The sequence below is a fragment of the Macrobrachium nipponense genome, chromosome 3 (genome assembly GCF_015104395.2).
Source record: "Macrobrachium nipponense isolate FS-2020 chromosome 3, ASM1510439v2, whole genome shotgun sequence".
In the NCBI taxonomy this organism is placed as follows: Eukaryota; Metazoa; Arthropoda; class Malacostraca; order Decapoda; family Palaemonidae; genus Macrobrachium; species Macrobrachium nipponense.
This window is the reverse complement of record NC_087202.1, coordinates 90997543-91024465: the sequence shown is the minus strand read 5'-3', so window position 1 is coordinate 91024465 and position 26923 is coordinate 90997543. Positions and strand designations below refer to the sequence as shown.

At 36.9% G+C, this 26923-nt stretch overlaps 1 pseudogene; it reads left to right on the top strand.

Annotated features, from left to right (window-relative positions):
* Positions 1-26923, top strand: part of LOC135221885 (mRNA turnover protein 4 homolog) — a 113581-nt pseudogene that overhangs the window by 80243 nt on the left and 6415 nt on the right.

Genomic DNA, 26923 nt, shown 5'->3' with positions numbered 1-26923 from the left:
AACTTTGTATATAAAAGTATGTGTATATAACTGTATGTAGTATTTTGTATACGATGTAAATATGTATAGCCTAGTATTTATGCATTATATTATTAAAGTGTTTGAATGATGCTAAAGTATTTCAATATCCGAGGAAACAGTAGTAAATTTCCCCACAATGAGTTTGGGTACATATGTATATGGTGACTTAAATTATAAAAGCCTTTTATGTATAAGCTAGCTTTTGTAACAACACATATCTTACGAAAAATTACTTATGTGAAGATGGTTTTAGTAGTACAAATGATAGTTATTGTATCGTTAAAAATATCAAAGTGAACGAAGTCGCAAAGTCGATTCTATGTCATGTTTTTCCTAAACGCGTTGACTTAACCTGTTAAGCGTCAACCCACTAATAATACGTTTACCGCGATCTACTCGGTAGCGCCTTCAACGGGATATTACGTTTCAAAACAAAACTTGACTGTGCTTGTCAAGCCGTCAGCCCCGTAATAATACGTTTACTCGTATAGAAAGTGTAGGAACATCATTTGGTAACACTCTCAGCACACGGGGAACTTATTTCCAGCCTGGCAACTCTTTCCTGGTGGTCGCTTATGCTAAAAAAACTGCCTGTCCCTGTTGGTTTTCTTTCAATACGCTTCGGGGGGCGTTTATCGAGACAAATTGGGATTTCGCGTCTTTCACAATGAATGTCCCAAAGAGGAGGCGTATTTCTTCAGGTGAGATCATTCAAATACTAGATGAGGAGTCTGATATTGTATACCTATTTGATGATGAGAGCTCTAGTTCTGAATCCTCCAGTGATGATACAAACTTTTCTTCCAATAGCGGGAGTGAAGATGAATTTTCTTTGCCGAGTGACTGGACTCCGAGAGAGAGAGAGAGAGAGAGAGAGAGAGAGAGGGAGAGAGAGAGAGAGAGAGAGAGAGAGAATTTCCTACACATTGGAGAGAGAGAGAAGAGAGAGAGGAGAGAGAGAGATAGAAGAGAGAGAGAGAGAGAGGAGAGAGAGAGAGATTTCCTACACATTAATTACAGTAAGAATAATAAACATAAAAAAATCAATATTAACTTTGAAAAACTATCATCAGTGCTATGATCGCTGATTACAAAAAAAGCGTGACGGTACGTTTAGCAGCGAGCTCATCCGGGAGGACGCTTAACAGGTTAAAGGAGAACGTTATTTTGGTTGTTTATCACTGGCACAAACCCATAACAATGCAGTGTATGATGATAATTCTAAACTATTATTCACTACCAAAATAACGATGATATTTTGTATTGAAAATTAATGTTACGTATATTCCAAACATTATTACTACGTAGCATGAATAGTACTATAAAAATTTCGAAAGATAATCTTGCTGTGAAACGCTACCATAATTTTGATTTTCATATACGTACGTACATTTTGTCAGCTGGGCTGGCCTCGCATAGATAAAATTGATTTCACTGATATGGAATTACTCCACGAATAGCCTTTTATTATGAAGATATGACGATAATATATAAGGTAAAAAATGCTTTTATGTATTTTCGTTTACGCTTCGTCGCCAATAACAAAACAGCAATACTTACGATAATCTATGACAAATAGCGTTTGTATGACTTCATTGTTCAGAGAAAGTTATATACGAATCACTGCCAAAATAATAATGAGTTCGAATTAATTTTAGCCTTAATGTTATTACTACTGTAATTACACTACCACTACTATTAAAATTTCTAAAAGTTTATCAAACAAAAAATGTCGCTTTGAACGCACCGTATACATAAACCATTTTCGTACTTAAAGGTATATCTATGCTTATATTTTGTGGCTGGCCACTCCGACGATAAGTTGAGTGCAATGATGTGGAATTATTCTTCGAATAGGCTATTTATTATGAAGATATGACTATAATATATATGGTAAGAATGGTTTTATTACCTTTATTGTCAATAATATCATAATGTGAATGTTTGTGTACGTTGGTGGTTATCGCACTGCAACTACGCTTAGCCTACCAATGAACGTCGTACATAAACCTTGAATAGGCTATTTATTTCGAAGATAGGACAATAATATATTAGGTGAGAATGGTTTTATTACCTTTATTGTCAGTTAATATCATTATATGAGTCTTTAAATGAATGTTGGTAGTTATCGGACCACGGCCGAGGGTTAGCCTACCGAAAAACATCGCATAACGCAACACAACAAACCCGTGATGCAGCGATTCATACCAGTGATGTAACATGAGAAAACGGTCCAGAAAAAAAAAAACCCGTGATTAACTGGATCCGTGAATACTGATCCGTGAATAAGCGATGCCCCCACTGTAATGCGATGTATGATAGCGCAAAAACAAAATTTCATATATAATTGTATTCAAATCGCGCTATGCGCAAAACGGTTAAAGCTAACGAGTTAATTTTTTTTCGTTGTAATGTACACTAAATTGCGATCATTTTGGTATATAACACATTGTAAAATGATAAAAGCAACACAGAAAAAATATTATCACAAAATAATGCATTAATTCATAACGTGTGGACATAACTATTTTTTTTCAAAAATTCACCATAAATCTAAATATTGTTCTAGAGACTTCAAATATCTTTCAAAATGAAGAAAAATGATTGAATATTACTATACTGTAATAGTATTGGCTTACAATTGCAGTTTTCGACCATATCTGAAGAGTTAAAGTTGACCGAATGTCAAATTTTTTTATATATTTTTTTTATATGCAATTATTTTGGAAATTAGAAAAGCTACAACCTTCAAATATTTTTAGTTTTATTTTAAATGGAATTGCGCACATTTTCATATATAAAACTCTATGAAATGCCTAATATGAAACGGAGCAAATATTCCGAGAATGGTATGTACGCATTTCGGATATTTGTGGCGGAGAATCCGCGCGCGGAGGGAGAGGAAAGGAAAGTTTTTTTTTTAATTCACCATAAATCTAAATATTGTGCTAGAGACTTCGAATTTGTTTCAAGATGAAGATAAATGACTGAATATTACTAGACTGTAAGAGTTTTTAGCTTACAATTGCGTTTTTCGACCATTTCGGTAGAGTCAAAGTTGACCGAACGTGTTTTTTTCTATTTATCGTGATTTATATGCAAATATTTCGAAAATGAGAAAAGCTATAACCTTCATTTATTTTTTGTTGTATTCTACATAAAATTTCGCACATTTTCATATATAAAACTTTATGTAATGGCTATTTTAAAATGGTGTAAACATTACCACAATCGCACGTATGATTTTTTCGGAAGAGATACCGCACGGACGTAAAGAAAATTTTAATTTTTTCATAAATTCACCATAAATCAAAATATCGTGCTAGAGACTTCCAATCTGTTGCAAAATGAAGGTAAATGATTGAATATTACTAGAATATAAGAGTTTTAGCTTACAATTGCATTTTTCGACCATTTCGGTAGAGTCAAAGTTGACCAAAGGTTGAAAATTTGTCACTTATTTTTTATATGAAAATATTTCAAAACTGATAAAAGCTACAACCATGGATTGTTTTTAGTTGTATTCTGCATGAAATTGCGCACATTTCCATATATAAAACTTTATGTAACAGCTAATTTTAAAATGGTGCAAACATTACCACAATCGCATGTATGATTTTTTTCGGAAGAGTTACCGCGCTGACGTAAGGAAAAGTTTTTTCAGAAATTTACCATAAATCGAAATATTGTGCTAGAGACTTCCAATTTGTTGCAAAATGAAGGTAAATGATTGAATATTACTAATATATAAGAGTTTTAGCTTACAATTGCATTTTTCGACCATTTCGGTAGAGTCAAACTTGACTGAAGGTTGAAATTTTGGCACTTATCGTTATTTATATGAAAATATCTCAAAACTGATAAAAGCTGCAATCATGAGTATTTTTTGTTGGTATTCTACATAAAAATGCGCACATTTTATTCATATACGTAATACTCCATGTAACGGCTAATTACAATGGTACAAAAAATTATGTCAAAGTGACAAAATAATTTATAATTTCCTAGATGTGGTCACGATACTTTTTGTGCGGCAAGAAAGAAATTCAAATTAAGCGCTGCCTGCGTAACGATTGTAACAAACAACACCTTGAACCTTGATACGTGAACTTTCAGCATCCCCCAAGGCGCGTGATTCAAGAGTTTTCGGCTGGTAGGCCTATAAGCATTTTTCCGCGAATTTTTAAAAACTTTTGTATTTCGTTCACGTAAAATATGGTCCATCGGCACCCGAGAGACAAAAATGTCAACGTAAAATACCAGTGGTCCCCCACCCCGTATTGCGCGGGGATGCGTACCAGACCCCCCACGAATAGTATTAGAATCCGCGAATGTTTGGAACCCCCCCCCCTCTAAAATGCTCATAACTCCTATCCTAAACATGTAAACACCAAAGTGATCCCTAAAAAAAAAACCATCCTTCATCAAATATCATAAAATATCCTATTATGGTTCATATTAATCTTTGAAATATTATTAATACTGTTTTAAAGTAAAGCTTACATTTTATGTTTATACATAAATACATACTATGTACGTACTGAATGACTTAGTTACGTATGTGAAAATAATTCAGTCCCCCCATAAGTATTCAGTCATGCACGTTTTCTTTCATACTGTTACTATTTGAGACATCCATTTTCTTTTTACAAATGTATCTAAACTAAAGTTATCCTACATCAAATATATCATTGAATTGGTATTATTAATATCATTTTAAAGTAATCTTATACATTTTACCATTAGAATATATAAACAGCCAATAGCACAGAGAGAGAGAGAGAGAGAGAGAGAGTGAGAGAGAGAGAGAGAGAGAGAGAGAGAGAGAGAGAGAGAGAGAGGGATGTCCTTATTTAAAAGAGTGAAAATGGATAGATTATTGTACTTCTTTAAAATACTATCACATGTGAATTTTGAGATTAGTTATATTATTATTATGTGAAAATATTAATAAACATACACATGTACCATAGAAATTATCTCATATATATCAGCAAAAGAGAAAAGAGATGGCAACACTGGATTTGACAGTTGGAACCCAGCCAACAAAGCTGGCTAACGTAACAAGACACGGGGTTACATAATTCTTTTTTATTTATAACTAAAATCTTGCTAATTCCACTTTAGGTATTTTCTTTAATGAATTTATATTATTGCTGTTTACATTAATATTGATATTTGAAAATTAGTACCGTATATTTCGGCGTATAAGTCGACCCTTTAGCCCCAAAAAATCATGCCAAAATTAGGGGGTCGACTTATCTAACGGTAACAAAAAGTGAATCTTTATTATTTTGGCATATTGGTACAGGAATCCAGGCTTTACAGTTGGCTAATAACAATGACAGCCTTGTTGAGGTAACTATGTATGTAAACACCATATTAAAAACATTTCACACTGTAATACGACAATAATAATACCAATTAGAACATCCATTACCTTAAATAAAATGAAAAAAAATCAAAAGTAAGCTTGAAGAAAACCCCAATCGCACAGCAAGTGTAAACATTGCGTAGCATTTGTAATACCGTAATTGAGAGGATGCGTTCACTCTGACAGTTTTGTATTTACCGGGGGGGTATTGTTCAAAAACATTAATATTATGGTATGAAATCTTTATTTATCACATAAAATAAAATAAAAAAAATCGTATTTAATGGTAAATATGTATTTAAAATCCTTCAAAATGACTTGAGTCATCGTCACTTGAATTAAATAATTCATCAAACAAATTATCATTCACGGTTTCATCATGAGGATTCCGGTTTGAATCTGGTGAATCAACTGCAGGTTCGTTTTCCCTCAAATGAGCCTGTTTATGCCATAGAAGAACCACTAGTCAAAGAATATTCCATCATAATAAAATACCGGCACGTCGTTGTTTTAACAACCCAATCAAAGCCATTAACTTGAGTGGCAGTTTGTACATACATATATCAGTAGGCTGTATGCAGCGTTAGTTACGCTTTGTTTGTTTACATTACACATGAGTAACATATCTTTCGTTTCATCATTTCTAATCATATTTGCCAGTATCCATCTTTTATATATTACCCAGATTTGTTGACATACTGAGTATATTACCTGTATTTCATATGGTAAGTAGAGCAACTTATGTACCGTAATAACATTCAGGTTATTTTATATGATACGTTTTACCCTGCTGCTTATTTTGAGCGTACGGTTGGCCTCACATTTTATAGGTCGACTAATATACCCGATATTAGTTATAATCATAAAAATTTACTCAGAATTCGGGGGTCGACTTATCTTCCGGTCGACTTATACGCCGAAATATACGGTAAATCATCATCCAAAAAAAATACATCGCTTTAAGAGAGAGAGAGAGAGAGAGAGAGAGAGAGAGAGAGAGAGAGAGAGAGAGAGAGAGAGAGAGAGAGAGATTATCGTAGTACGTATTTGTAAAATACTTTCACATATGATTTTTGTAATTACAGTTATTATTATTATTATTTGAAAATATTAATAAACATATTACTCATATGTGTACCATAAAAATCTCTCATCTCAGTAAAAGAGAGAGAGAGAGAGGTGGAAATTTCATGCCCACTTGACAGCAACAAATCAGCTCCTTCCCCCTCCGGTCACTTGATACGTATATCTGAGTTTTTTTTAGAAAGAATCTGACTGGGATTTCCTTCATTCTTCCATAATTTTTTAAATTTATAAGCTAAAATCTTACTAATTCACTGTGGTATTTTCTTTTATGAATGATATTATTGCTGTATAAATTAATATTAATATTTGAAAATAGTAAATCATTTATTTATCATACAAAAAAAAACATACTCTTTGTATAGAGAGAGAGAGAGAGAATTATTATTTTTATTGTGATATTTAAATTTATTAAACTTACTAATACAGTATTAATCAAAATTAATATTTGAAAATTAGTAAATTATTTTTGTATCATAAAAATGTATTTAGTCATGAAAATAAACATCAAAATACACTAATTAGTGATTATTTTCGTCGGAAAATTCCGCGAATGGGTGAGTCCGTCCGCGAATAATTTCTAGATAGGTTCCAAAATAAAGAAAAGTACGCGAATACGGGGGGTCCACTGTACGTCCACTCGGCGTTTAAGGGTTAAAAGCCAGATTGAAAGACATCAATTGAGTCTGGAGAAAGAGAGCCAACATCTATCTCAGGGACAAGATTTCAATAATTCCACCTATTCTAACAAGAGGCTTCGTCCATGGACAAAGCACAGAAATCTGGCTAAGTCAATATCATTGCAATTCCTTCCGCCGTCTCTAACCATCCACACGGACGCATCACTGAGCGGCTGGGGAGGATATTCACAACACAAGAAAGTACAGGGAATGTGGTCGGATATGTTCCGCCAGTTTCATATCAATGTTCTAGAAGCCATGGCAGTTTTGTTAACTTTAAAACGACTGACTCCGGCCAAGGACAGTCATGTGAGAGTAGTCTCGGACAGCCTAGTGGTGGTACATTGCATAAACAGAGGAGGCTCCAGGTCAAGCAAACTAAATCATGTGTTAATTGCGATATTTTCATTGGCGGCGAAAAATCATTGGCACCTGTCAGCAACTCACCTGGCAGAATGTTATAGCAGATGCTCTCTCCAGGACAACTCCGCTAGAATCGGAGTGGTCTCTGGACAGGAAGTCATTCCGGTGGATTTGCAATCAAGTTCCGGACCTTCAAGTAGGCCTATTCGCCACAGAATCCAACCACAAACTACCGTGTTATGTGGCACCCAACCTGGACCCTCTAGCTTACGCCACAGATGCGATGTCCATAGATTGGAACAATTGGCAGAAGATTTACCTATTTTCACACCGGTGAATCTTCTGATGAAGGTCCTGTCACAAGCTAAGATTTTTCACAGGACAAGTAGCATTAGTGGTCACCCACTGGCCAAAGAGCAACTGGTTTCCGCTTCTTCTAGAACTGAAGCTCCGACCCAAACGGATCCCCGTCCAGAACTGACACAGACAGTACAAACTCAGACTGTGTCAGCTTCCTCAAGAATTCTGAGTGCCCTAACTTTATGGACTTCATGAAGTTTGCAGCCCAAAAGGACGCTAGTATCGATCCACTAAACATGTTATTCATAGAATCAGATAAAAGAGAATCAACGCTCAGGCAATATGATTCAGCGCTCAAGAAGTTGGCCAAATTTCTAAAAGACTCAGCTGCTCATAAAATGACCATGAATCTGGCAATTTCGTTTTTTAGAACTATTTGAGAAAGGTCTAGCCGCTAGTACCATTACAACAATCAAGTCAGCCTTAAGGAAGATTTTTCAGGTTGGCTTTAATATTAACTTGTCAGATGCATACTTCTCCTCCATTCCACGAGCATGTGCCCGCCTGAGACTAATGGAACCGTCCTCATATGGTCTCTTGGTTTTTGAATGACGTACTCAAATTAGCCTCAGACACTAATAATGAGTCATGCTCTTATATAACCCTGCTTAGGAAAACTTTATTCCTAATGACCATGGCCTCAGGTGCCAGAATATCTGAACTCTCGGCTCTCTCCAGGAATCCAGACCATATAGAATTCCTCCCGTCGGGGGAAGTATTACTATCCACAGATCGGAGGTTCTTGACTAAAAATGAGGACCCACAAAACAGATGGGCTCCATGGAAAATCATTCCTCTGACACAGGACACATCATTGTGTCCTGTCGTTACCCTTAAATCCTTCTTAGCCAGGACATACGAAAAATCTTCAGGCCCCCTTTTCATTAGAGAGAAAGGTGGTACGATTTCTCTTAAAGGTATTAGACAACAAATACTTTACTTTATTAAACAGGCCAACCCGGATTCAGTCCCACACGTCCATGATATCTAGGCAGTGGCTACCTTCATTAACTACTTTCACAACATGAATTTCGAGGACCTGAAGAAATATACGGGTTGGAAATCTCCAGCAGTTTTCAAATGCCAATATCTTAAAAACCCAAAGGCCCTTAAATTTCCAACAGTTGCTGCAGGGAGCATAGTCTCCCCTGAATGATGAATCTTGTCTAAATCCTTTGCTTTCCCTTAATACTCTCTCCTTCCTACCTGCCTCGCTCGTATTCCCTACCAAACCTCTCTCCCCCGGGTTGTGACGGTTTAGTTGTCATCCTGTCACTAGAACATGTATATAGTATTGGGACCATAATTGTTTTATGTATCTGCCTGTACATACCCAGTATATTTCTTCAGATACCATGCTTAGATTGTACAGTAGTACCTCGAGATACGAAAGGCTCAACTTACGAAAAATCCAAGTTACGAAAGCCAATACGAAAAATTTTACTGCTCTACATACGAAAAGTTTTCAAGATACGAGGTTGTTGCTATAAAACTCCGAGATTCGCCCGGACCACCGAGACATTTTAAAACTCCCCGCGCCGCCAACTGAGTAAACTCGCCACCATCCTCCCCGCTCTCCCATTGGTTCCTGATGCTAGTCACCCCATAAGGTCCTGCTCTCCTATTGTGCTTTAAGTATTCTATTGGTAAAAGGTTGATGTAAATTGAATAACTTAGTATTCATGCAATACATTTAATAAAAAAAAAAAAACATTAGGTAAAGATAGAATAAAGAATAGAAATGAATGGTTATTATACTGTTTGGTAGTTTCAGTATTTGAAGAGAGATATGAAAATTTATGGCTTACTGTGTAAAGTGATTGCTTGGCGATCGTTCGATACTCGTAAGTGCTGGATGTAAACAGATGTTTGGGAGCTTTTTTTTGTTTGTTTATTATAGTTAATGGTTACTTAATAATTATTTGAAATGAGTACATGCAATACATTTAATAAAAAAATTGTGAATTAGATATCATAAAATATAAAATAAATCAGACTGCCAACAAATATGCATTTTTTAGAATTCTTCTTCTGTTTTATTATTACGTTACGTATACGTATGTTTCATTATAACTGTCAGTAACTCGGTATCTCCGTTAGGTAAAGATAGAATAAAGAATAAAAATGAATGGTTATTATACTGTTTGGTGGTTTCATTAGTTGAAGAGAGATAATAATGACAATTTATGACTTACTGTGTGCTAGGAAAAATGATTGTTTGTTTTTTGTTTGTGTATTATAGTTAATGATTAATAAATAATTATTTGAAATGAGTACATACTGATTATTTATACGTTTATTGGCATATTCTAAGCTCTTGGGTTTAGATGTCAGAATCATAGACTAGGCTACAGTAGCAACCGCTAACATAGGCTAGGCTTATTGCTAAGGGACATATGCTAAAATCCTAATATATGCAGTAAAAATGGGGTTGAACATTATATGCAGTTGAATATTACTCAAGTATGTACAGTATTTTGCCTTTCTGGTGTCATATTTCTTCCGTCGTAACCCTAGAACATGTGTTTTAGGCCTGGAAATATAATTTACTGGGGTGTTTTTGGAGGGCTTGGAACGGATTAGCCATTTTACATGTAAAATGTGTTTCAAGATACGAAAAACTCTTGATACGAAGGCCAGTCTGGAAAACGGATTAATTTCGTATCTCGAGGTACCACTGTATTGTATTATTTTATTATTACTAGTTCTAAGCCATAGTTTAAGTCCTATTGTAATTAGTAAGTAAGTAAATTCCTACCTCATTATGCATTAAAAATTATGCTGTAAATGAACCTTAGGTTTCATTAACCCCTTTTTATATATTTGTTTGGTATCTGTTAAGCTTGGATGGGAACTCTCGGATACTTTTTCACCGACAGACTCAGGTCGAACCCAGAAAAGGGATTTTGACGAAGGAAAAATCTATTTCTTGGGGAAGACCTGTGTCGCCCGGTGAACCCATCCCTTCTACTTCTTTCCCCACCCTTAACCAATCCAAGCTAGGGTGTCTATTCCAAGAATGCAGATGGCACGCGAGTCGGGTAGTAGTAGCAGGAGCGAGGAAAGAGGAGTGACCGTTGCAACGGCTCTTGCTGTGAGTGGGATTTTGCAGAGGAATCTTCTAATTGGCAGAAGACCTGTGAATAGTGGCTTCCACTCGCCTTGTACTTTATACCCAACACCCTTTGGGTGCTCGTGCGAGGGTATTAACCTCAGCATACCATGCTAGCTTTTTTCTCTGGTATATTTAGGATCTATTTATACTTAGAAAGGTGAGCTACAGAAACTTTCACCGGGCGATACAGGTCTTCCCCCAGAAATAGATTTTTCCTTCGTCAATATCCCTTTTTCGGGGTGTCTCTTTTCTACGAATGATTGCACCTTATGAAAAGCAGCTAGAGCATCCTTAATTTCTGCCGTTGTCATAGAGTCGTTGTCCTCCTCCTCGCCGCTGCTAGAGAACTCCTCTTGAACAACGTTATGTTGCATGGCCTCCAACTCCTTCAGGTCATCCATCGTAAGCTCCTCTTGGTGCTCCTTGAGATGGTCATTGATGTCGTCCTCGTCGACGACCAGGCCCATGGACTTGCTGAGTGCAACGATCTCGTCAAGATCTGGTTGCAAAACAGTTTCAGGATCGTCAACTGTTTCAACTCCTCTTGAATGACGTTATGTTGCATGGCCTCCAACTCCTTCAGGTCATCCATCGTAAGCTCCTCTTGGTGCTCCTCGAGAAGGTCATTGATGTCGTCCTCGTCGACGACCAGCCCCATGGACTTGCCGAGTTCAACGATCTCGTCAAGATCTGGTTGCGATACAGTTTCAGGATCGTCAACTGTTTCTGAATCTGCAGCACCAGCTTCGCCCACGTGGAATCCCTTGAAGTTTCGGGCGGATACGGCATCAGGCCAGATTTTCCTCCACGAGGAATTCAAGGTTCGCCTCGAAACCTCCTGCCAAGCTTGATCAATGAGTCAGATGCATATCACAACATCGAAATACTCCTTCCAAAATTCACGCAAGGTGAGGTTTGTGGTATCGGTGATGTCCAAACATCTCTTGAAAAGATGTTTCGTATACAGCTCCTTGAAGGTCGATATCACTTGCTGGTCCATGGGCTGGAGGAGAGGGGTGGTGTTAGGCAGAAGATAAAGAACCTTGATAAACGCATACGTACTCAGCTAGGATATCTTCCTCGAGGCCAGGAGGGTGAGCAGGGGCATTGTCCAACACCAGCAGACATTTCAGAGGGAGGCACTTCTCCAAGAATTTCTTCACTGTCGGGCCGAAACACAGATTTACCCACTTGGTGAACAAAAGTCTCGTTACCCAGGCTTTCGCATTAGCCCTCCACATCACTGGAAGCTTCTTAAGCACTTTGTGGGCCTTGAAGGCTTGAGGAGTCTCGGAATGATAGACAAGTAGGGGCTTCACCTTGCAATCCCCGCTGGCGTTCGAACAAAGTGCGAGCGTAAGCCTGTCTTTCATAAGCTTATGCCCGGGTAGCTTCTTCTCTTCCTGCGTGATGTACGTCCGATGAGGCATTTTTTTCCAAAAAAGGCCAGTCTCATCACAGTTGAAGACTTGCTGAGAACTGTAGCCTTCCTTGATCATCATTTCATGTCCGAGCTGGCCGCCTCCCACTGCCGCACCACCGAATGGATGCCAGTCCGTTTACGGAATTTCTTGAACCACCCATGCGAAGCCTTGAAGTCTGGGGTTGGCGTTGATGTCCCTTCTCCTCCGTCGTCTTCAGCCTGGGCAATCAAATCGCCGAAAATAGCGCTGGCCTTGTGGCAGATTGCTGTCTCCGTTATCGTATCACCAGCGATTTCTTTGTCTTTTATCCAGACAAGAAGAAGCCTTTCCATTTCATCGTGCACGTGGGTCCTCTTGCTGTACAAAATAGTGACGCCCTTGGAAGGTGTAGCTGCTTTGCTTTGATGACATCCTTCTGCTTAAGGATGGTGCCTATTGTCGACGGATTTTGGCCGTATTCCTTGGCGATCACACTCAATCGCATACCAGCTTCATACTTCTTGGTAATCTCCATCTTTGTCTCCAAAGAGAGCATCCTCTTCTTTCCGTGAATTTCAACTTTCTTGGGACCCATGACTACGTATGTAGTACGTACGTATACGTATGTACTAAAGTTCTCACACAACTTGATAAAGTATACTACAATGAAATCACTAACGAATTTACGTTAATAAACGAAATCGTTAGAACGAATGAATACCGCGTGCATACGATACAGATGATGCCATGCAGTGGCCGAAGAAGCACGCCGCTACGTAGATGCATCATGGGAGGGATGCTGACCCATAGGAGAGAAGGATCTCATGGCGGTGACTAGCATCAGGAACCAATAGGAGAGCGGGAGGATGGTGGCGAGTCTACTCAGTCTGCAGTGCGCGGGTTTCAAAATTGTTATTGGTGGTCCGGGCGAATCTCGGACTTTACAGCAACAACCTTTCGTATCTTGAACAATTTTCGTATGTAGAGCCGTAAAATTTTTTGTATTTGCTTTCGTATCTCGAGTTTTTCGTAAGTTGAGCCTTTTGTATCTCGAGGTACCACTGTAATCCAATTGCTTACAGTGAGACAGCCAAGAGAACACTTTCTCGAAAAGCATAAGCTCCTCCACACGTCACCGCAGTAGAGGGCAAAGACCATCAAAACAAGCTTGGAGATAAGGATAAACGTGTTTGCCACACAGGTGCTCTGGATGATGCCTTTCAGTACCAGTGGTACAAGTATACCTTTCCTATATTTAGTCTGCTTTGCAGAGTGTTCAACCAAGTATCGGTTACCCCTGGAAGCTCCTCATTGGCTCCGTGCTGAGTGGTGTCCCAGTCTGCTGGCTTTTCTGTTTGAGTCATTCAGAGAGATTCCTCCTTGACCAATTGCTACTTTATTAAGTCATTTAACCAGACCAATTGGCTAATTTTTTTGTATCTCATGATTAGGTAATTCTGTACAGACCTTCAACTTACATTGTTATTTACCCAGAAATTCATGCAGGAAAGGCTTTTCTTCCAGGACTACGCAGGTGTCTTGATGCCTTTAAAGGTTCATAGCTGACATATGTAACTGCAGAAGTGGGCCATCTGTTGTGATTGGTGTTTTTTGTGTTGTCTCTGTGGTTGGGGCTACTGCTTAACTGATTGGAGACCTTGTTAACTTTTGTTGAGATAAGCTTCTTTCAATCCTTGTGATGAAATGCTATCAATCTACCTTAGCCAGGCTTTAAATTTAGGATATGAACTTCTCTTCCTTGCCGAATTATGTATGCTCATGATGAGCTTTGAACTGTCTTACTCAACTTGGCAACTTCAGCTTCTGGAGTGGGAAGTGACACAGGCTAACTCAGGTACTGTACAAGCTCCTGGGGAATGCCTCAGATAAGAGATCTAAGTCTCACAACTTTTTTCTGCTAGCCTTAGCCTCAGTGAAGCATGTTGATGAGTTGCACAACCCTGCATATCCTATTAAACACTTTGAGGATTGGGAATATCCAATTTATTTGTTTTCATAACTTGCTGAGTTTGTGGTAAAAAATCAGAACCTGTTAGTTTCAAATGAAAGATTTGAGGGTATGATTCTCTCCTTTTGGGACTGTTGGTGGGGATCCAAATGAGATGCTTTTATGCCTGATGCAAGCCTTCTGGCACTAAAATGAGCCTCTTAGATAAAAATGTCAGGGCCTCTTTGTTAGTATCAGCAAGCATAAGAAGGTGCCCAAGAATATTATTTTTGGCTACGTGAAGTGATTTAGTGGGTGTAAGATTCTTTCTCTTAGAGGGACAGTTGCCCAGTCTAGGCAAGAAGGTGTCCGGTCAATTCGTCAACGGCAATTCGTCGTTGTTCAATTGATCGTTGCTCAATTTGTCCCTAAGTCAATTCGTCGTTGGGCAAATCGTCGAGTTCAATTATTTATTTTCGCATTCTCGACACTCCTTTTTTTTTTTTTTTTTTTGTCTTACATATTGGACCCTTTTTTGCTTCCTCAAAAAAAGAAATTGTCTATTGACAATTTTAGTTCAAAAAAAGTACTTTTTAAAAAACTTTGCGGTCCTTAAAAAAAAGAATTGTCTAACGACAATTTTAGTTCAAAAGTGCTTTTTAAAACTTTTCTCCTTAAAAAAAGAATTGTCTAATGACAATTTTAGTTTGAAAGTAATTTTTAGAAACTTTGCTGCTAATATTGTATCTTTTTTAGGAAAGGGGAAGTTACAATATAAATAAAAAAAAAAAAGTGTAGTGTTTATTTTCAGTCAAATTTATAGTACAAGATAATATATATATAATGAAAATAGTAGACAAGTTACAATAAAATTCTTAAAAATATTGGTTAAGCATTTAATTTCTAAAATTTAAGATTGTGTGCGATTGTTTTCATAAAGGTAATTTTTTGTTGGGATGATATCTCTTCATGACATTTTTATATGCAAATTCATGTCTATATTTTTTGCTTTTGCATTGGCTCATCTCCTTGGATAAATTTCTGCAGTTTGGAACTAGCAAACCTTTCCTCACATTTCAAAACATCTATGAGCTTCCAAATATTTGGATGACTCATATTCACCGTGTCTTTTAGTGCACTGTGGTAGGCTTCTAAATTATTTGTAGTTCTAGCAATCCCAGACATGCATCTATCCCAAACATTCCAAATAGTTAATGGATATGGTGGTTCAAGACGTCGCCTCCTTTCTCCTCTTCCTCCAAGGGGTCCTATGTAATTATTCTCAAAATAGGAAACTACCGACTGTGGCATAATCATCATCTCATCTACAAGTTCCTCGTAGCATCTGCTTTTCATTCCTTCTTGAACTATATGCTTGTACACATTTTGCCCTAAATGAAACAAGCAGCACGCTAAATTTGAGGCAGGAAATGATTCAAGAAATCCATTATGCGCTGCTATTTCAAAATCCATAAGTATGCAATCTGGGCCTTCGTCCTGCAGCAATTCACTTATTTTGGCAAAAAGTCTATTATATGTGTTTTGGCTTTTGTTTGATAGCAATACAAACAATCATGGGACATTGAAATTATCGATCTGTACATGCACTATATATAATTGAAAAAATATACTAGAACAGCATTTAAATGTTCCGTCTGCCACCCAAGTCTTGTACACTTTTAAATGTCTCAGCGCTTCATCACTTGCAAATATCAATATTCTGCTTGAATCTTCGATTCCACTATCATACTTTAAAAAAATTTCATTAGTATCTAAGCAAGAGTATTCACTTGGAATGGAGAACCCAACATTTGTTTGTGGGGTTGCTGGATAATTAAAATCTGCTTGCCTCCAACGTCTGATATTCTTACTGAGTGTTCCAACCAAGGAATTTGTGATAAAACACTTCAACTTCACCAGCAATTATTGAGCGAGGTGCATCACGAGATGAAATTGACTTTGCTTTAATATTTGAGACCACAGTTTTCGCATTTACCTCTGCGGCTGTTGAAGCGGGATTGTGGATACCAACCTTCTTAATCTCTATACGTATAGTTTTCATCAGTATGAAGTCTTGCCTTGCATGTACGATTTTCACACCTCCAGTAGATCTTCAGTCTATCTACACTCTCCTTATTCTTAGTATATATATAATTCTCTTCATCAACAACTTTGTTTTTTCCTTTCTCTGAAATTAAAATCTTGCAGGTAGCCATGTTGTTGGATGGGTGTATTCCTTAGAAGTAACTCTATCTAAGTAAAAACCTTTTGTTTCCAAATGTCCAAAACAGGAAAATAATAAATAAAACAGTTAAACAACCTAGTGTCTTTTAACTTGGGGACAAATTGCCCAACGACAAATTGAGCAACGATGAATTGAGCGGGACGAATGGGGCAACGACAAATTCACCAGGGACGAATTGCCCTAGCACCAGCAAGAATACGTGAAGTCCCCTAATGTTATGGAGAAACTTTTTCATTGGTGTTACATGTAAGATTATCCTCAGATGACAAGGCTGGAGGTTGAACGTGTGACTCTCTCTCTCTCTCTCTCTCTCTCTCTCTCTCTCTCTCTCTCTCTCTCTCTCTCTCTCTCTCTCTCTCTCTCTCTCTCTCCATGGAACTTTGGTTCACAAAGTATGAGGGAGTAATCAAGCATGACAACCTCTGATTGCCATTTAAGAAAAGTGTGTGGAGGGTAGAGGTAAAGCTGTCATCATCTTGATTGACCTAAATATTGGCTACATTCAGACTTGTTGTCATCTCTTTTGGATGGTACTTGGTTTGTCAGTCTTTTCTAAAGTGAGACAGTCACTCTAGATAAGTGTTATCTATCGTGATATCCCTTTGCCATTCTGCTTATTACCATGGCCAGAGCAGTGGCATTCCCCTTGCCATCAGTGAAAAGCCTTTTCTCCTACCTAAGTAGTTTGTCTCCTACGTAAAGCGCAGTGGTTATATTCCTGGAGAAAGAAATATAAAATATTAATGGTATATGTATTTCTCTAGGTATTCAAATCAGTCTGTTATCATTCTGTTATCATAACACCACCTCAACCATGCAATTGAGCCAAAGTAAAAAGTGCTGCCTTAATGGCAGGTGAGCTACTACCCCCAACTCACTGGCCTACTTCCAACTAACCATCGTGATCCTAAGTTTTAATGACTTTCTGGCTTGCTTTAAAGAGTACTCCTACCTAGAAGGCTGTGGTTTGTAATTAAGAAAAATATAAATTTTTTAAAGAATTATAGATTTTTCTCATGTCATTTTTATTATCTATTCTTTTTTATTTACTTTGATTATTTATTTCTAGATATTTTAGGAAGAAGAGATTCCCAGATTATCCACATGCAGGGGATGCAGCAACAGAGACTATAGAGTTAAAGCAAGGTTTATTGCCACAGTTTTCTCATTCCATTGAACCTCATCTCAGAAAGTTGGGATTACCAACTCGGCTGCAGCGTGGGATTCCAGAACTGATCAAAGAGCACACAGTGTGTAAGGAAGGGGATTTGCTGACGCCAGAGCAAGCAAGTATTCTGGTAAGAGAATCACAAAAAGATGGAAATATCACTTATTTTCTATCAGAAAAATACATATTGTTGATCCACTGTTGCGCTGCAACTTCAAACCTCATTTTTTCCAACAGCAGCCATGTGTCCACTTCCTTTGCTACGTTTTTTTTTTTTTTTTTTTTTTTTTTTTTTTTTTTTTTTTGACATTTCTAGTCATCATGAGCTTTGTTCTCAGCATTAGGTAATTGAGTCTACTAACAAAAGAATTAGAAGAGTAATTGTTCAGTAGCTAAAATAAACAAAAGTATTATTGGAATTATTATATTTTTGTACATAAATGTAATACAGGTATGCAAAGGTAAACTAACATAGTACTTCATGTTAATGTCAAATCCTTCAAAATCCCAAAACAGTCATTTCCCAATTCATTCCAATTCTTTTGTTTACATCATACTTGATGAGGTTTATGCAAGCCACAAGGTTGGTAACATTGTTTGAAAGCCTAGCCTAGTACAATCTACTGAAAATGAAATTTACTGCATGAATGAATTTTGTTTGGTAATAAAGACTTAGTTTTTCTTAAATGTATTTAACAATAAGATGGGACTACTGAGGAAAAGAGGTATTAGTCCCGCAGCCCGGACCATTGAGATACAGACTGTAACCCTTACTGGTATTTAGGAATAGACTTATAAACTGTGAAACTGACCATCTGCCAAAAATATTTGGTTGGCTTACTTAACAAGCACCACTAATTGCTTGTTAGATTTTGGGTCTAGATCCAGTGTATGAGATACCAGATGAAACTAATATATAATATATCTGCAGAATCTACTGATTATAGAATGACCTGTGACAGACATTTTGGAGAGTGGGTTCCCCCTGACAGATGCACAGGATCTAGATCCAACTTAGGAGATATAGAGTAAAATTTACACTACAATAGTACTGCACATCCTAGAATACTGTGGTGGTAATGACAGACATTTTAGTGGGTGGTTACCCCCCTGACAGGCCCCACAACGAGTGGGGAGGGGGAGACAGGATCTGCATCCAACATTGGAGATACCAAGTAAAATTTGTACTACAATTGCACTGCACATCCTAGAATGCTGTGGTGGTAATGACAGACATTTTAGTGGGTGGTTACCCCCTGACAGACACCCCACAACAAGTGGGGAGGGGGAGGGGGAGACAGGATCTGCATCCAACATGGAGATACCAAGAAAAATTTCTACAACAATAGTACTGCACATCCTGGAATACTGTAGTGGGAATGACAGACATTTTAGCGGGTGTTTACCCCCTGACAGACACCCCACAATGAGTGGGGAGGGGGAAGAAGAGGGGGAGACAGGATCTCCATCCAACATGGGAGATACCAACTAAAATTTGTGCTGCAATAGCACTTCATATCTTAGAATGCTGTCATGGTAATGCCAGACATTTCAGTGGGTGGTTTCCCCCTGACAGATACACCCTAAAAGGTGGGCAGGGGGAAGGGCAAGCCCTGATAATTAATGTTTAGACTAGTATAGTAGGCTGCTATTGACCCATATTATACATTATCGTGATATATTTAGTAAATATTTTTATCCTTTATATATCCTTAGTGTTTATTTAACACAAAAATTATTAATTTGTTTCATATAAATAACAGTCATCTGTAGGCCCATAATAATCTGTCATATTATTTTGTTATGCAAGCAACTGACTTCAATTATAGTATGTACGTACTCGCATTAGCTTTGTTTACAAGATGAAAATTAATGTAGTGGTGGCTGGAAGAGTGGCACTGTAAAGTAGCATGTAAGTTCTTATCATTATTAGAGCTATTGCTGTAAAATGTCTATGTACATAACATTTGCTAAATAGAGGAATACACACCCATTAAATAGATAGTAATACATATGTAATATATACGCTATAGTCAGGGTATAGATCATAATAATTGCGCTATAGCCTACTCGGTTTGTTTTATCGACGTAGGACTACCTTCTTTTGGTTTCAACTAACTTTCATACTAATGAAATCATGGATACATTTTTGTATTATCAGTTTTATGAATGAATATTGTTGTTACTATAGTCGATTTTTTTTCGTCTGGTGTAAAATTCATCAGATATAATACACTTAGCTGAGGAAGGACACAGAGGATCTCTGTTTTTTAAACAATCACTCCACACACCAAGTTATTTCGAACATTTTCATTCTCTCAAGATTATGAATAAATATAAGAGCAAACTAGACCAAAAAAATAATAATCTAACATTAATGTAAAGAAAACAAGAGAAATAAAAAATTGGTGCGATTGTGAATTTTTTGTATTGTTAATGTTTAGTGAGTAAGTGTTTAGTGAATGTTTATGAGTAAGTGTTTGATGAATGTTTAGGTTTTAGTGACTGTATAATGTGTCAGTATTCAGTGAATGTTTCCCGAGTTCTTAGAGTTTAGTGAATGTTTTATGAATGTTATTTAATGTTTATTGTGTAAGTATTCAGTGAATGTTTTGTCTTTAGGGTTTTAGTGAATGTTTTGTGAATGTTAAATGAGCATTTAGTGAATGTCTTGTGAATGGTAGTGTTTAGTGAATATTTAGTGTGTAAGTATTCAGTGAGTGTTTAGGGTTTTAGTGAATGTTTTGCAAATGTTAAGTGAGCGTTTAGTGAATTCATGTGAATGTTCGTATTTAGCAAATGTTAGTGTGTAAGTGTTTATTGAGTTTTTAATGAGTGGATGTTCATTCACTTTAATATTTAAGGAGTGGATGTTCATTCACTGTTTAATATTTAAAAGTATTTAGGGTTTGGTAAGCATTCAGTATTTAATGAGTGCTGAGGGTTTAGTGAGTGTTTAGTGTTCAATCAATGTTTAGGATTAAGTGAGAGTTTAGTGAATGTTTACAGAGTGTTTGGGGTATACGTAATGAGTATTTAGTGAATCTTAGTGTTTTAAGTGTTTAGTGAGCATTTAGTGTATAGTAAGTGCCTAGTGAGTGTTGGGTATTCAGAGTATTTTGTGTTATTGAGTGTGAGTGTATGTTAAGTGTGTGTGTGTGTGTGTGTGTGTAAGAGTGTGCTTGCTAAGTGCATTGTGAGTGTTAGTGTTTAGTGATTGTACTAAGTTACTGTTTAGTTAGTGCTTCGCTACTGTATGCAAAGAAAGTCGTATATTTACACAGGAACCATTTATGCTTGACACTGCTTAGATCCAAGAGCAGATGCTTAGGCCTTGACCACAATTGTTGAAGTGTTTAGGCCTGTTTTCGTAAGGTAATTTTTCTCTGTGAAATTGGGTCGAATAATAATAATAATGATAATAATAATAATAAAGATTTTAAAAATAATGGTAATAAAATATAGTACTAAGAGCTGGACCGAGACCTTCCGAAGTTACTCTTGGCAGGGAGGTCGCTACTCCAGTGATTGACGCCCTATGCCTTGCACGCAGCTGACATATTTGCACATTTGGTTGTCTGATTTTTATGACTGTGTTGGAGACGCATTATAAATCATATTAGCAATGGTAAATGCACTGAACAGACATGAAAATATAATATGATGTTAGTGCCTGTCTAACGGATATAATGAACTATTAAAGTAAAAATATTACTAGGGAGAAAATTAGCCGAATAATGGTTGTCAAAGCCAGCATCGATAGAATGTATTGAAACACATTACATAGGCTGCTTGTGGTGCGTTTCGGCGGGAAGTTAAGAGAGAAACACATTCAGCTGGCTTTAAACATCAGACTGTGTAAGTATCATTTTTTATGTAACTTTAAATTTTCTTCCCTGAATATATATGGTACCTGATACTTGGTGATAGCTTACAGATCAATTTGAGTGAGGCAGCCAAAAATAAGTGGACTACAGTGGTACTTCGACATATGAAAGGCTCAACTTACGAAAAACTCGAGATACGAAAGCAAATACGAAAAATTTTACAGCTCTACATACGAAAAGTTTTCAAGATATGAAAGGTTGTTGCTGTAAAGTCCCGAGATTCGCCCGGACCACCGAGAACAATTTTAAAACCCCCACACCGCCAACTGAGTAAACTCACCACCATCCTCCTGCTCTCCCATTGGTTCCTGATGCTAGTCACTCCATAAGACCCTGCTCTCCTATTGGTCAGCATCTACCCCTTGTGCTTTAAGTATTCTATTGGTAATAGGATGCTGTAAATTGAAAAACTTATTCATGCCATACATTTAATAATAAAAAAAAACATTAGGTAAAGATAGAATAAGGAATAGAAATGAATGGTTATTATACTGTTTGGTAGTTTCAGTAGTTGAAGAGAGATAATGAAAATTTATGGCTTACTGTGTACTAGGAATAGTGATTGCTTGGCGATCGTTCGATACTCGTAAGTGCTGGATGTAAACAGAAGTTTGGAAGCTTTTTTGTTTTGTTTGTTTATTATAGCTAATGGTTACTTAATAATTATTTGAAATGAGTATATGCAATACTTTAATAAAAAAATTGTGAATTAGATATAAAATATAAAATAAATCAGACTGCTATCATACGTATTTTTGAGAATTCTTCATGTTTTAATATTACGTTACATATATGTTTCATTATAGCTGTCAATAACTCGGTATCTCCATTAGGTAAAGATAGAATAAAGAATAGAAATGATTGGTTATTATACTGTTTGGTAGTTTCATTAGTTGAAGAGAGATACTAATGAAAATTTATGGCTTACTGTGTCGTAGGGAAAGTGATTGCTTAGCGTTAGTTTGGTACTCGTAAGAGCTGAATGTAAACAATCGATTGGAAGGTTTTTTTTTGTTTGCCTGTGTATTATAGTTAATGATTAATTAATAATTATTTGAAATGAGTACATACTGATTATTTATACATTTTTTGACATATTCTAAGCTTTTAGCTTCTTAGGTTTAGATGTCAGAATCACAGACTAGGCTACAGTAGCAACCGCTAACATAGGCTAGGCTTATTACTAAGGGACATATGCTAAAGTCCTAATATATGCAGTAAAAATGGGGTTGAACATTACATGCAGTTGAATATTACTCAAGTATGTACAGTATTTCTTCCATTGGATTGGTGTCGTAACCCTAGAACATGTGTTGTAGGCCTGGAAATATAATTTACTGGGGTGTTTTTGGAGGGCTTGGAACAGATTAGCCATTTTACATGTAAAATGTGGTCCAAGATACGAAAACCTCATGATATGAAGGGCGCCTCAGAACGGATTAATTTCGTATCTCGAGGTACTACTGTATTAGATAATTTACATGATATTATAGCCCAACTTAATTTGGGAGTCAGGCGATCCAATAGAATGGGTGAAAATGTTTTAATGTTTATGGTTAGCCTATCCTGAACAATTCATTCACATTTCTGTTTCCAGTAATTATTTGTGTTGTGATACATCATCTCTTTGTGAATGTGCGGGTGTTAAAACAGCTCTTTATGATGGGACTTTGGTCTTGATATCAATCGAACTCCCATATCCGATAATAATTTCATTTCATCCACACGAGCCTACAGCAACTAAAGAACAATTCAGTTATGGGCTATGAACCTCGACATGGCTGCAGTGCCCTAACTATAGGCAAGAAAAGAAGATGGCCAAAGACGGTATTAAAACAAGAATACTTATTTTACATTTCTTTTTTTAGAGGAATTGAGAGTGGTACCATATGACTGGTTTAATTATTCAAAAATGGATAGGCACACATACTTGTAGCTGTTGTCACTTGTGACCCCCTCCCATTCAGATAAAATACTACTTTGTGTGAAGTAATAACTCCACACCAAAGGATAGTGCTATTATTATTATTATAGATAGATACTAGATAGATATATAGATATAGATATATATAGATAGGTATAGATATGTATATATAGATATACGTATAGATATACATACGTATATATATATATATATGTATATAGATAGATATTAGATATATATTAGATATAGATTATATATATGTATATATATATATATATATATATATATATATATATATATAGTATATATATATATATATATATATAAAGTTTTTTTTGCCACGAAGGAAAAAATGAAAAAGTGAGTTAGCAGAGTACTTCGAATAGGACCGAAAGTACTCGGCTCACTACTTTTTCATTTTTTCCGTGGCAAAAAACCTTTATTTATACATAGCATCATGTTTTATATACTCGTGATTAAGTTATTCATATATATATATATATATATATATATACCATATATATATATATATATATATATATATATATACATCAGTGGACCCCCTGTATTCGCATTCTCCGGATTCGCGGACTCACACATTCGCGGATTGCTCTCGGAACGTTTCCCTGCATTATTCGCGGAAATTCGCTGCGCATTCGCGGTATTTTTTCTATGAGAAATATCCACAAATTCCTTCCTGTTTTTGTTATCAATTTCATCATAAAATGCACTTTTTGTGATAAAACTATTAAAAAAAACCAAGTATGAAAATTTTTAGTGGTTTTTCTTAAGTTTTAACTAACAAATAGGCTGTTTTTAGCATTTTTAGGGGTTCCAAACATTCGCGGGATTCTAACTATTTGCGGGGGGGGGGGGGGGGGGGGGGTCTGGTACGCATCCCCCGCGAATCGGGAACGGGGGGACCACGTGTATATATATATATATGTTTTTTGTGTGAAACTATAGAAAGTAGACCAGGCCTATAGTCAAACTCATCCTTTTTGGCCACTGAGGCGTTGGTCGAGTATACCGGGGATTTTCCCCACTGTTGCCACGTCTACCCAGGTATACCTCTCTCTCTCTCTCTCTCTCTCTCTCTCTCTCTCTCTCTCTCTCTCTCTCTCTCTCTCTCTCTCTCTCTCTGTTCTTTGTTATTTTAACTTTGTTTCCACAACACCATAGAGGTAAAAGTCAAGGCATTTTTTTTTTATAGAGGTCTCCCTAGTAGGCCTAATCCTATCCATGCTGTTTAATCAGGAGATTCTTCGTCTGAGCTCCTCGGTGTTAATGACGAATGACTATAAATCGTCTCACTGCTATATCTTGCTTCGCATCTTGTTCTTGAAGTTTCTCAGCATGTTTTATTGCCTGCTTCCAGTTTTCCGCTGTCACAGTGTTGCTTCCAGTTTTCCGCTGTCACTGTGTTTAAAGCATCTTTGACTAAATGCTTAAGTTCAGCAATTTTGTACTTCTCTTGGATATGTAAGTTTTTACTTGCACCCATATAAGCTGCATCGGGTTGTATTGACAGTGGTATGGGGGTAGTCGTACAACTTTGTGTCCTGCTTCTGAAGCAAGCGTGTCAATCATGTAAGTTTTCTTTCCATTAGTCATTTTTTTTGTGAGTTTCAGCATGTCGTCACGTAGATGTGCACCCTTCTTAATAAGCCAGTCCTTTATTGCTTCCTTTCTCCAAGATTTTGTTGGGTTTTTTCAAGCACCATCGAGTGGGATGATGCATTGTCCATCACAATATCAGACTTCGGGGGATGTTGGGTAACAACTGGGCTTTAAACCATTACTCGAAAACTGCAGCATTCATCTGCTTGTGATAATCACCATAATTTTTTGCATGGAAAAATAATTCAGCATTCTCGACAAAGCCTTCTTTCATTCCTGCATGTAGAATGATGAGGCGATTTCCTTTTCCCGTGGGCAACTTTACTCCTGTTGCTTGTTTGGAGGCCGTGTCAATCCAACTCTTTGGAACAGTGTAATTTTGATTGACCCAGGTTTCGTCAAGAAAAGCTAAGTTTTCAAAGGACTGTCTGACTTGCCGCATCTTTCTCAAAAATCTTGTGCGAGCAACTGCAACATCATTTCATTCCATAAGGAACTTACGGCCATCAACTTGTGAAAATCGGAAGCCAATCTGCAACAGTACTCTTCGAAGTGATTCAACACCACCACTGTAAGATATTTTCTCCTTCAGCTCTTCCGTGACTTTGTTGAGAGTAGGAATTTCACTTCTCTCGTAAAATGCCAATACAATTCTTCTTAGGATACACTTATCAAAGCCATCAAAATTAGTAACCGTTGCAGGGTGAGTTTTTATTGGTGAATGGAAGACAGGTTTCTTGTGTTAAGCCTCTAATCACCATTCTTGTTTTGGTTTGCTGTAAATCCTTCTAACAGTCCTTTCACTCGCTTTGGTGGTTTTGGCTGTCTGAACAAGGGATTGAGTGAATGGTAACAAAGGTGCACCGCTGGCCTTTTCATTTAAAAAGTACCGATTTACATTGTAAATTATTTCCTTTGTTTGACTATGCAGGCAGGGGCAGTGAGGAGTAGATGTATCCTAGTTGGGTCAGTGACTCAGTGACACAGAATGACCTTCGGTGTCCGGAGACGGAGGGAGGTGGCTGCAGAGTACAATGACAGTACAGCCGTGTTGTCAAATCTCAGGAAAACATTTTTAATACTATCAGTTCTCCCATCAGAAACTTAAGTCATTCTTAAACAAATGAAGTTTTATTAAAAGATAGAGTAATTACCATATATTTAGTTAGTATAAAAAATATCAGACACATTTCGTCATCACTGTCGTGGCGTATTTATAGAATTGTGGCAACTGTGCAGAAAATCCAGGCTTAATGCAGCCAACGCCTCAGTGGCCAAAAAGGATGAGTTTGACTGTAGTAATTCTCATACATAGTTTTTTTATATAGATATGATGGAATTAATGACGTGAAATATTCCATACTTCAATAGGAATTTTAAAAAATAACTCCGGCAGTAATTATCCTGAAACATCACAATATTTCTTGAATTTTGTGCCTTTTACATTTTATCAGGCTCACAATTTTCAGATAATTACCATATTTATAATATTAATATTGCTTGTGATAGATTTGAGTCATTTCAAGGGTATCCATCTCTCCCTTCCAATTGATAGGTTATTCTGTGAAGGGGTAACCACCACTAAAATGTCTATCATTACCACCACAGTACTCTAGGATGTGCAGTCTATTGTATTACAAATTTTACTTGGTATCTCCAATGTTGGTGCAGATCCTGTTTCCCCCCCCCCCCCCCTCGTGGGGTGTCTGTCAGGGGGAAACCACCCACTAAA